Below are 14,180 nucleotides of genomic sequence, written 5' to 3' on the forward strand. Positions count from 1 at the left end.
CTCAGGATTTTACTTCCCCTTTTATATTTTTTTAAAAAGTTTCAAGATTGTTCTAATCAAGTCACTCGTATTTTGTTTTGTGTTAATCAGTTCACTTGACTTTCGAGTTTTGTTTTAATATGAAAAGGGCAACTGCTATATTATCGCAAGTGATATATTTATTGATAAAAAATGAAAAAATGTTGGGTTTAATGATGTTTTAGTTATTTATGAACATATCGTATGAAGGTAAAAAAGATGGTATTAGAACATTCATTGATAATTTGGTGGCCTAAGTGAGCTAAAATTGAAAGTCAAGTGACCTAATTGAGACACATTAAAAGTTGAGTGGCCTAATTGAGGCAAAATTAAAATTTGAGTGACCTGATTGAGGCAAAATAAAATATTAGTGACTTGATTGGAACAAAATTGAAACTTGCTTACTATTCTACAAAATTGTCCTTTTTTTTAACTTATTAACTTCTTTATATATTTTTAAAAGTAACAAGGTGTTTAAAATTGACTTTGATGTGAGAGAGAAAAATTAATAAGTTACACTTGTATAGCTTATATTGATATAAGTTACAAGAAGTTTTTATAAGAAATCCCAAACACACCCTTCGTATAAAACATGTATGTCATAGAAAAAGTGTGTCACTTTAATCCTCTTATAGTATTCTCAGCTCATCCTTTAAAAGTATGTGAGGGAAAATTATAAGGTGAGGCTGTAAGAGCATTCTCATCCGGTTCCATATCCCTATATCCATATGTATCATATAATTACACTAAAAAACACTACATTTCTTTCTTCTGTTTAATTAAAAATACTTTTTTATACATTTTTCATTGCAGTTTTCTCTTTCCACTCTATAATTTAACAAAAATCACCACTCTTTCCCCAAATTTACAAAAAATAACTACCTTTTCTCTCTCCACCCTATAATTTACACTCACAACCACTCAAAACCTCACCCTATAATTTACAAACTCCCCTCACAAACATTTAGGGAACCGGATGAGAATGCTCTAAGTGCTTGTGAATTTAAATTATATGGTGAAAAGAGAAAATAGTGTGATTTTTAATAAATTTAGTGAATTTTTGTTTGCCTCTGTTTATTTTTTAATATTTGTTGAATTGGTTGTGAGTAGAGGAGAAAGAAACTGTAACAATAAAGATATAAAAAATATTATTTAATTGAACAAAAAAGAGAAATGCATTGTTTTTAATGTAATTATAGAGAAGGGGAAGGGGGCGGTCTGGGAATGTGGTCACCTAAGGGTGCCCAAAGTAGCATAAGCACTGACCAATTCTGCACCGCCATATCATTTTTACCCTTAACTACTCTGGACTATCCTAAGGGTTGACAATGGTGTACCCGAACTACCCTACAAAATTTTATTTTTTTTATAGTTTAAACACAAATAAATAAAAACTTCTATTAAAATTAAAAATTACGAAATCCAAACTAAAAAAACAAACATAAAAAAAAACTAATCTAAAAATTACTAGGCAGCCCGTATTTTATCACTGCTTCACGTTTGAAGTTAGGAATTAAATCCAATAACAGGTCAGACAAACCTTCGTATAACTCCCTATACGTCTTCATGTCGTTGTAAAAATCTTGTCACGCCACCACCGCCGCAAGTTGCTCCTTAAATAAGCGCAAAGTTTCTTCTCCTTGTTGCCTTTTCATTCCATAGCCTCCTTGTGTTGTTAGCTCCTCATTGATGTGTAGGAAACAAGTGTGTCAATGAAACTATGTTTGCTTGACGTCTCAGATTTTTTTTGTTTTTTTCAGGTTGATCTTGAAGGAGCGTGATCATCATTGAGGTCTATATGAGCATTGAATTCTTTGTTGGGTGTGGAGTTCAGGGTATAGTTGCCGGCTTCTGATGACCGCCTTCTTTGTTCAAGTAACTCTCGGATGATTCACCAACCAATGGGACTTGAAGCCATTTAGGATGCTTTCTTATAACCTCCCATGCTTCGACGTCTTTAAACCCACCCTTATATTTTTTTTTCTTGAATTCCTTCGTAGTGTTTGCATCATTTGAAGATCATTACACTCACTCTTTCTCAAACGATCCTATATAGTTACAAAAAAAAAATAAGAATGAATACAACAGCAAATAACTAGTATTACTAAAAGAAAAAAAGAAAGTTTACTGTTTGTTGCCATAATCCGTTAAAATATATAACCTTTGAAAGCGTTGGAGTCCACTTTCTATTGAGTTGATGATCGGTTCGATCACTTCCGCCTACAAGTTGGTTGAAATGATCAAGAATTCTTCCCCCAAAACTATCGGATTTTTGTTGGTTTCTGACCTTTTTGTCACCGGAAATATGAACCCATGCTTTCACCAACGCCTCGTCATCTGACCTTGGATTTCTTTTTGTTGGACGGTTTGTTCTTCTTGAACTTCCATTTCATCCTCCTCCTTATCTCCACCTAAATTAAATTTTTGAAATAGAGGTTGATGGTATACTTGCGTTTCCGGGACTTCATCATCCTCGTTATCACCCTACAATGGGAGTGGTCGGTCTTCAGTGTCTCGAGGGGACCTATAATTCGGGTTTCTCATTGAAAACGGATCAAACGTCATTTGATCCTCCATAGAGCAGTGGTATTGCCCAAGTGAAGTTTGTCACACTCCAACCTAAGGCGGAAATGTCGGGGCGTGATCCGATTGCTCACAGCTCGAGGATACTATCATAATATAAAAGTGACAATATCTAATTATATATTTTATTCAACGTATACACACATTATTCAATTACAACAAGAAATTTAAATACATGAATATAAGCTCAAATAATAATTATCTTGTTTATATCCTAAGGTCTTGTCTACGTGTCCAAACTTCAATCTTCAATACAAACAACCTGCATATGTGTAGAAAATGGAGTTTGTCAACATAATATTGAGTGAGAATATCACCAGTTTTACATGTCAATATAAATAAAAATAACGTGATAAAAGCGGTAAATATAATCAAACCATAAACAAGTATGTAGACCGTTGCCAAGCGAATCGGGCGTTGGTCAATAGCATGAGAACCCAATACATGGGAGTATGATGGACACCTCCTAATATACGAATGGATGAATATTAACACAGTATACGAATGAATGAATATTAACACAAGTAAGCATGTAACACGTATATTTGATTAAGTCACTCACAATTGTACGTATGCATTTGTGTGATATATATATATATATATATATATATATATATTATAGTATGAAATAAGGATAGGTACGCATATGTCCTCAAAACTTTTAAAAAAGTTGGTAAAATAGGGGAATGATAAACTCACCTTAGATTAATGACAAACGAATATAAACACGATGAAGCGAGTTAATGAATAAGCGAGTCGTCCACTACATGTCAAATGATATAAACAATTCATAATCTGAGATTTTAGGATATGATAATATAAATAAAAACGAACTCGTTTCCGCTGGAATCAATCCAAACGGACGTTTAGAATTCAAGTTATGTTTGTTTTAAGATTTAAGCGAGCTGGTACTGACCAGAATCCGAACAGCGAGTCGGAAGTCGGTTTTTGGTCACTAGCCTTAAAATTTTGTTAAGAGAATAAAAGTCTTCTAGACCAAACGTTGAATCTGACCAGAAGTATGAGAAAACGTTAAGTCAAACTAGTTGACTATTTTGTCCTTTAACGAGTTTTAAATGATTTGACCAGTCAACAATCTTCAACCACCGAAATTGATTGAAGGTTATTGACTAAGGAATATATATGAATGATTTCTATATTTACAACGTACCCGGAAAGTGAAAGAATCAACAGTAACGATGAGTCAAAGGTCCACACGTAAGCAAAGTCAAACGAACAAGCTTGCATCTTCAACAATAATGCAAAAACCGAAGGATTTTATGAGGCATAGAGAGGGGTGACGACTGAGAATGCTTCTTAGGGTTTAGGTAAAGTTTGTGGCATAGATTATAAGTCTTGTTTATATAAGAATATCAAAAACGAACCATATTTGGCAGATTTACTCGTTTAAGTAACTAAATACGATATTAATGACCAAATCAATTAAATAAGTTGTAGATTTCATGCATGATCAGTAATTTATAAATATTGACTTGTATTTTAGTTATAATTCTTTTCTTGGACCTTAAATTACTCGATTTATGCAAAAAATAAGCGATTTGGATGCTAAAAACAAATTAGGAAACAAAATAAGCTATTTAATGAGAAAATCTAGTACAATAACTAACAAAATTTGGCTTGGACACCAAGAATACGAAATTGGACCAGCTACAACATTTCTTGAAGTTTAAGTTTCATTAATTTAATCAAAAATAGGAAAGAATTAACAAAATTAGTCCCTATAGTTCCCAAAAACACGATTTTTAGTCGTTTTAAGCGATTTTAAAGGTTTCTATTTAAAATATCAATCTCTTCCTATTAACAAAATAAGCTATTTTTAAAATCGCTTAAAGGACTCAACTATACCCATCGGTGATTGATATTTTAAATAGAAAAATAGGAAATAGACGGTATTTGTTAATGGACTCAACTATACCCATCGGTGAACTTTTAAGGGGTGGCGGCGGTGTTTCCCGTGGGGGGGTACCATTTGGGAGTACTATGTCGCCCCACACCCTCCACCCTTATTATTATCTCATGTATCAAGTTTTATCTTATATCAACAAAAGATAGGTTACAATGTTCTATTGGAGCTTGGTTGGTAGTAGAGGTACGCAAATAAACCAGTTAATTGAACGACCCGAAACCTGAACCGAAACCAAACCGGTTTGAAACCGATTATGTAGAAACCGGTTTGGAACCCATTGAAACCGTAGGTTCGGAACCGGTTTGTAATTTTCTCCACCAAAACCAGTTCCAAACTGGTTAACCGAACCGAAACCGGCAAAAACCGGTCAAAACCCGAACAAAAACCGATTGTAACATTGTAAGAAATCGATTTCAACCGAACCGAAACCGATCGTAAACCGGTTTTGACGTTTGTTGACCAAACCAAACCGATGTTAACCCAAACCGGCTTTAAGTTTTAAACCGGTTTATGCACCTCTAGTAGAGGGTTCGGTTGTCTAAAACTAAGATAAGGAAGGGTGTAAGTTGTAACCAATATATGATTTCAAAAGCGAGTCGAGGTCTTTCTAAATAAAATAGAAAACCTTCATCCCTAGTGAATTTACTTTTCGCTTGACGTTATTTCTTATTTAATGCATGTATTGTAGCGACAAGGGCAACACTTTGCATACCATCCTTTGGTATGTGGTATGTAGTGTGAGATATTGTCTACTTGATAATAAGCATGATTATGATCGGTATATAATGATGTACGGACATGTTGCCACTCATGCCGTGTCATAGTGCATTTAATGTTTGGCCTTTTGTACTTCATTTGTAGTTCCAGACCATAGTTTATTCTGGTGATATCTCTTGCACTAGTTAATGGCAACGAGAACTAAGAATCTTTGGACAATCTTTAGATTATCAAGTATCATACCTTACCATCATGATATGAGTGTCAAGAGAGACATATGTGTCAGCTTTATAATTTATCTTGAGTATAAATGATTCAAAAGTTTATAAGAGTATATATCATATTTAGAACTTGATTAGGATATATGTGATATTTAGGAAGTTTCTAATTATATATATATATATAAATTTTCTTTCTTTTTTTTAAACATGATGTTAGATGATGTCGTGTGGATGGTATATATTGATCGTTTTTCATACAAAATCGAGGTTTAAATTTAATAAAATAATTTAAATTAAACCACACGTAAATAAACAAGTGTACATATCGCATATGTGGAATAGTATTGTTAAGAACCAAGTATCGATCTAAGGACACAGGTATTTTTAATACTAAATATCTAACTAATATATTAAAGCAATACATGTTTCACATGGCTTTCAAATATGCCATCCACATAGGATGCCAACTAATCAATTTTCATTTATACATATTTCACCTAATTAACTAATTTTTTAATTACCATTCATTCAATTTAATAATTTTATTGTTTTATATGCTTGATTTCACTTATAACTTGTATCAATATGTAAATATTTTTTTATTAACATTATATCATTTTTCAGCCCGTGTAATGCACATGCTATTAACCTAGTTTGTAATTAAATTAATATAGAGTAATAAACATTTAAAGGTTGTTTTTAAACTAAAATTTGTTTTTGAAGTAGAATGTAGCAAGATATGAACTTTGGACAAGAATATCAATATATAAAAGTTACCACCATAATTTAGAATTCAATTAACTCTTGTTGACGACTATTTGTGTGAAAATGTGGTGGAAACTCGCTTGTAAAAAGATTGAATAATTCTTTAACTCTAAACTTAACTATTCTCATGACATTTTAGAAAGTAGTATGCATAACTTCAAACTAACCATCAAAAGTCATTTAAATGTAAATGAGTTAGTTCATGAAGTATAAAAGGATTAGACTCTATTTTAAAACTTTAAAAATCAAGTCTATCAACAATCGGAAAAGATTACGCATATAATCCGCTAATTGTTGGTTTAGTGTAGGTTATTTGTACACATTCTTTCAACATGCAATTTCTTAGACTAGCATAATAACCTAATCGATTGAACCTTTAATAATATTTTAGAGAATTATAACAAGAATGATTAATTATAGCAAGTGTTTCATTTTCCAAATTCACACAAGGATATGTGTTTTATAAGGATGATCCAAGTTGTCTTTCAACCAACTTAGTTACAAAATAACATGAATGATACATGAATGATTGATATAATTGAAAAGTATGTAATGAAGATATTAACCATCAACTTAGATTTAGTTAATTTAAGATATTAAAACATATCTCATCAAAAGATAATTACACAATAATCATTACTTCAAGAACTAGAACCACATATTCAACAAATTCATCAAATTAAGTTAAGCTTCATCATAAATTAAGGTGGCAAATGAAAGTTTAGCTCGTGAAGAACATAGTAACACATACAAAAGAAGAAGAAGATGAAATATATACATGATTAAATTATGACAATCTAACCACAATTAGTGATATATCTTCTCTTTTATGATGATTTATGCTTCCAAGCCTTCAAACACCTTCTTTGATCTTCAAATTGAGAATAAATGTGTGTTTTGATGTGAGAAACTCACCCAAAAGACATGCAAACTATTTATAGGCTGTCTGGGAGGCCACACACGACCCCCGTGCTTTACTTGTTATGCATAATTAACGTGTGTCAGATTGTACATGCAATGGTTTAGCACGGGGGCGTGTTCGGTGGGGCACAGGGGCGTGTTTTGAGTGCCTATTCTTATATTTTGTGTTGATGTGAGAAAGGTGACCATGGGGGCGCGTTTAGTCAACCGCGGCCTCATGTTTTCTTCATCAGATTTTGTCTTTACTTGAAAAGGTGACCACGGGGCGTGCTTTGTCTTATGATACACTATTCTTCAGTTTTTCTTCGTGTATCCATTCGTTTCTTTATTTAAGGCCAGGATAAACTTAAAAAAATTTAACATAATAAGCAGCTGTTTAAACTATATTAATAAAAAAAAGTATTTTAGAGAACACTTGATGCCTAAAAGATGTATATTTTTATTTACATCATTAGAGCATTCACAATAGAGCCTTTGATACCTACTTACTTTATCTGTAAATTATAGAAAATAAATAAATAAAGAAAAAACTAAGACGCCTTCTATGTACGTTTCGAAAAAAAAGACAACTTCCATCGAAATCTCTATGATAGAGGAAAATTTGATAGATACAATAGTGGCCCTCTATATTTAGAGTGTTACCATTCATCAATCTATAAATATATGAAGATAAAGAATAAGATGTAAATGGTTATTAAAAAACAAGTAAAGTCCAGAGAAAAATGTGTTTGTTAATAAGCAAATTTAAACTTGTTATATCTATAATATATATAAACGAAAGCTCAAAAATCCTATGTGTCGCGATATGGTCGCTCACCCCTTTACGGAAGCCACCAGATTGCTTGAATTTTAAATGGTGGCCTCTCATTGATTTAACCCGATTTGATCCATTTATGTTTACACGGGTCATAACACGTCACCTTGTGTGATTTCAAACCCTACCCTTCAATCATCATTCTCTTCTTCCACCACTGCCTACTTCTACATCTTCCCCACACGACACCGATAGCCTTCAAATCACACAAAATTGATCAACCGCTTGTGATTAATCGGAGGTTATTTCATGATTACGCCGCCACTCTCTCCGCCACCGTTACAATGGAACCCAAATCCACCATCTCCGCCTTCAAAGACATCTCCATATCAGGTTTGTTATGTCTTTTTTTTGTTAAACGAAAGTTTCAAGAAACGTACCAATGTTGTACATCTGACATTGTAGAGGACCCATTCGATGGATAGTCACTAACAGAGTAATCTGTAATCAATTACTATGATACATCTTAAATCAATTGTATTACAATTGATTTACGGTCGCAAGCGGGACAAATTACCCTAATCTTAAATCATTTAAGATTTAACATCTACAATATTCAAAGATAATGAATTACCTTGGCACTAGAGTTTTGTCCTTTAAGTCAATAATACAGACTAGTTGAATCATACCCTAAATCAAATTCGATTACATCAATTAATTGAACCGGTGTTGTTTTGATTAATGGTCGTTGAATCGGTTGTAGAATTGAACCGGTGCTGTTTTGATTAATGGTCGTTCAATTGGTTGTAGAAAGCTAACGATTACAGTCACAATTTTGCTAATTTACATAATGGATGCATCGCAGTGAGAATTGATGGATCGGAGGACTATCGTATCTCATGTCTTGTCTATTTAGAAATTGCGCTTTGTTAATGTTTTTTTAACATTAATTAGTTCTAGATTTTGGTTCTGTTTATCTATATTTAATTCAATTTGTCAGATTTGGGTTCATGGAAAACAAAAACAATTCAAAGAAGGGTAAAAAGGAGAAAGATGCTTTTGAAGCAGAAAGGGTCGAAAAAGATGATGGAAAACAAGAAAATGATGGAAATGCCCCATCGTCCGAACCAAGAGAAAGACCATTCTTAAGGATATCACTAACAATACATCTGATGATTTTAGCATAAAAGATGCCAATGGAAATAAAGCACAGGTACATGTTTCTATACATAGATATAGTATTGTTGTAGTATCGTTATTTTAATACTTTAAAAGGGTATGCATGTAACTTTAAACGAAACAATCCATGCTCCAAAAAAGCATATCTCCTAAATTTGGTTTAACACAAAGTCCCTTCACATATTTGTAATTGCAAAACTGTATTTTGACTTTATAAAGTCAAAATATGTTAAAATAGTTTAAATTTTAAATTCATATATTCATTTTTTTTAACTATTATTAGTTTAAAATTTGAAGATAATAATAGATATTATTAATTTAGTCATATCCCCGTAATAGAGGGAGTTTTAATATATATATTATTTGGAAACAAGCTCAAATCAGATTTAGGAGATCTATTAAATTTAATTTGTAGCTGAATATAATTTAAATAATTTATATTCCTTCAACAATAATAATAATGTAATTCAAATCCCTATTTAATCTAGGGTGTATCTTTACCTAATATAAGTATAATACAATTCATACGGAAATCATTATAAATATGCCGCCATCCCAACCTCTATTTCTTTAGCATCAACCAACTGTCTGTCTGTCTATTCATTCGTAGCAGAATTGACCATCGAAGTTGCAGCAGGTATTTTATCTTTTTATTATTTGTTTTGTATGTTTTAGGTTAGAACTCATGGATTTCTTTTTATTATTATTTTTGTATGTTTTAGGTTAGAACTCATGGATGTACTGTTGGTTATATTTATAATTAAAAGAGATTGGTTAATCTATATATGACCATGAGTAACTTTTTTGTATTCGGTTTGGTTTCTTTAGTTTCTGTTATAGTTTTTTTTTTGTTCATACTTGAGATAATTTATGTGGTCTTCTTTGTTGTGCATATATAAATATATTCCTGGTAAATGAGTTGAAAGACTTTATTCGGTTTGGTTTCTTTAGTTTCTGTTATAGTTTTATGTTTTTTGTTCATACTTGAGATAATTTATGTGGTCTTCTTAGTTGTGCATATATAAATATATTCATGGTAAATGAGTTGAAAGACTTTATTCGGTTTGGTTTCTTTAGTTTCTGTTATAGTTTTATTAATTTATGTGGTCTTCTTAGTTGTGCATATATAAATATATTCATGGTAATGAGTTATAAGACTTTATGATTCCAAGTATGTTAGATCCAATGTTCAAATTAAATAATTTATACAATGATAATGTAATTTGCCTTTTTGGTTTTTGGTTCGGTAAATAACCGCATTCGAATTGGGTGAACGGTTCGGTTAATAATGGTTTTTGAAATTCTGATCTGTTCAGATTTCGGGTATAAATAATTACTTTCTGCAATTTACTGCTAATGTTACCACAACCAAATTTATATTAATTTACTTTTTTGATTTTGGTTAAATACAAATTTTAAACAGAAAAGGTTAACAAGTGGTCAAAGGCCCAATAACAACATCGAGAACATACTTGGATTTTAATTCTCGTCAGTCGTCCCAGGTGTTTTGTGTTTGTGTTTAGGTAAGCAAAAGATTTGCAGCTGCACTTGTGGCTTTGTCTTTATTTATGACCATTATACCCTTCAAGTAAATGTTAAATATAAGTTTGTTAACGTTGTTGCGAAATGCCTCTAAATTATACGTTGCTTCTTATTTTTTTAGATGATGAATGTAATAAGGCTGTCCTTATAGGGGTTGATACAATAAGGATGATTTTATCATTCTAACAACATTTAATTTGATTACAAGAATATCAATGTTTTGGTGAACAGTTTTTCTTAATTAAACGAGATAACTAAAGATAAATTCGAATAAAAAAAACAGAAAAGTTAATAATACAAGTTTTTTTAAATGGAATTTAACGAGGATAGAGATAATATGTAGTTAATCTTGTAACTATTTTAAACCTAACCCAATTTATACTTTTTTTACGATCTTGAAAATAAAAATAGTTAGTTACTATAAGATTTTGTAATTTCTAAACAACGATATATAGGGTTCCTTTATGAACCTTTCATATAACAAAGTAACCTTGGTGATTAATATATATTTTATGATACATTCTATATTGTACTTGGTATAAGAAATCAACAATAAAATATATGGATTAAAAAAAACAATTTTAGATGATTTTTAGCGTATAATAAACTTTAAATATAAATATAAAATAAATAAGCAACTATACATATGATTTCTTATATAAATTCCACAAAGTTTAAATAAATTAGATATTATTTTTAATGTCCTATGTAAATATTTAATTATTTTTTATTAGTGATCTGCTTTTGGATTGATTATTTTTCTTTATTTTAGGTTTTTTTATATGTATAACTTTTAAATGATTATTTACAGAATGTATACCAAAAACTTCAAAATGTTGAATGATCTTGGTGATGCTAATGACAAATCAGTTATATTGGTAAGGGTTTTAAGGAAGTGGATAAACCATGTGCTTGACAAACCTCTTATCGTTATTTCTCTGGATTTGATATTACAAGACGAAGATGTAAGACTTGATTATAACTATAATAATTACTTTACGTTTTGCACCAAATAAATGATAATGTGTTATTTTTTGTTTCTTTGAGGGAAATAAAGTTCATGTTTCTATTCCAAAGCAGTTTATAAACTCCTTTGATAACAAGATAAAAGAATCTAGCTGGTATAAAATATCAAAAGCAAGTTTTGTAGCTTATGATGATCTGTACAAGTATGTGAAAAACTCACATAGAGTAAATCTTTCCAAGACGACTGATGTAAAACTATGTGATGATTTTGTCGACAAAATTCACACATTCAACCTTACACCCATTGACACGCTACTTTCTGGAACAATCGCTGCTGATACATGCACTGGTTAGTACATTTACATACTAAGTTTTAATGTTAGATTTGTATTGACTCTCACATTGACCTAATAATCATAATAATAATAATAATAATAATAATTAAAGTTTTGTATGAAGTTATCAAAAGCGATTGAATTTGCCTCATGAATTTAAAAACAATTGTTAATAAATTCCACAAAGTTTAAATAAATTAGATATTATTTTTAGTGTCCTATGTAACTATTTACGTCACTGGTATTAATCTTTAAAACAAATACATCGCTAATTTTGGATCTTGTGTCTTTTTTTATTCCTTTTGATTTTGTTTATTTCTTTTTTATTTATCACTTAGCGCATTTAATAACTACATTTAATAACTATTGTTTTGTTTATGTTGTGAACAGGTGTTATTGGAATTATTCAAGATAATGGGAAATTTAGAGATATCATAAAGAAAAACGGTACCCCTGCCAAACTATTAGATATCGACTTTTATGGAAGCAAGTAAGTATTTTAATACTAAAAGAATTTTACATTGGAAACCTGTTAGTAACATTTTTTACATATTTATTTCAGTGGCAATAAAATCTGTATCACTTTATAGAATTCCTATGCGACACAAATTCTATCTTACATTGAACAGAATCCACAAGAAGCACTGATGGTTGTTATTTTACACTTTGCTGTATACAAACCTTTTTATGGTTAGTTAATAAAATTTATTTTTTACTATTAGCGTGTTAATTTATATTAAAAACATTTATAACAGTTTAGATTACATATTCATATCAATTTTGTTATCGTTTTTCAGGTAAACTCTGTATCTCTAACGCAAACGGTGTTACGAAGTTAATCCTTGATCAAGAAATCCCAAAGATTGTTGATTTTAAGAACATGTAAACAGCTTTAAATAATTTTTAAAATAACATCCATATTTTAAATGCAAGCATATGTCGTTTAGCTAACATTTTAATGTTTATTGTTAGCTTGGTTCAAATGCTCGACTCTGAACCGTCTTCAAGCGCTTTGCTAAGCCCACCAACTATTCAGAATCCGTTTCTTGCTGAATTTGTTAATGACACGGAGTTCAGTCATATTGGAGAAGTTGAAAATACAAGAACAGTAATGTTATATGTTAATAATAATGTAATTTTATTACAACTATTCTAAATTATAAATTCTGTTTATTTGTTTCAGACCAAAAAAGTTGTCGTATGTGGAACCATAATGCCAGCATCTAACTATAGTCGTTGGTACTATGTTGGCTGTAAAGTGTGTGCTACAATGCTGAAAACCGAAAAAAAAGTAAGCCATGAAAATGAGATCGATGGGGAGACATCGTTGAATCAATTCAAAGGGAAATATAAACGTGGCAGCCAAAAATGCAATGATGCTATTGTAGATGCAGTTTCCAGGTATGTGAACAATAACGTTTGATGATAGACATAAATACTGTTTACGCTTTTAATAAGATAATATAGTTATTGTCTATAACAACGTTAATCACCATTAATATGCAGGTACCGAGTCCCTTTTGATGTTCAAGACTCAACTGGATCACTGTCGTTAACTTTATGGGAAGGACAAGCGTTTCCCATGTTCAAGATTACTGCTATGGATCTGTTTAAGAGATTGGTATAGGTAAGTTTTGTTATACTAAAAAATAGCATTTCAATATATGGTATAACTTTGCAATTAAATGTTAATTACAGTATCAATATTTTAAGTTTTTGCACAGAGTGGTGCTAATACTGAAGAAATTCCTAAAGAGATACACGATATTGAGGGTCAAATTTTCGCTTTTAAGATCAACATTCAACAATACAATCTACTGAATGAAGGGTCTTCCTACAATATTTTTAGACTTACCAAAGATCCAAACATAATAAATGAGCTGCAAAAAAAGCATGAATTGAATCTGGTAAGATATTTCTTAGTTAAGTTATTGGTTTTGGTTTATACATGTTTAAGATTTCTGATATCTACTACATGCTGTATTTCATAACATAAATAATTTGATTATTTGTGTTCAAAATTCTCAGGAACCAACTTTAGATTCAAGTAATGAAGATTCCGTTACACATCCTGATATAAACCTATCTGATAAGGTATGCAGTATAGATTAACTTCGTTAGAACGAGTACAAGTATACACATAATTTATAAAGCTTTTCATGAAACGTTAAATTTTGTTATTAGGATTCTGTTATTATTGAAGATAATGATGTCACGCATTTGGAAAGAAAGACATCAAAGGCATCAGCTGT

The sequence above is a fragment of the Bidens hawaiensis genome, unplaced genomic scaffold (genome assembly GCF_021521415.1).
Source record: "Bidens hawaiensis isolate Kalapana, Puna unplaced genomic scaffold, B.hawaiensis_p1.1 tig00005944_1, whole genome shotgun sequence".
NCBI lineage: Eukaryota > Viridiplantae > Streptophyta > Magnoliopsida > Asterales > Asteraceae > Bidens > Bidens hawaiensis.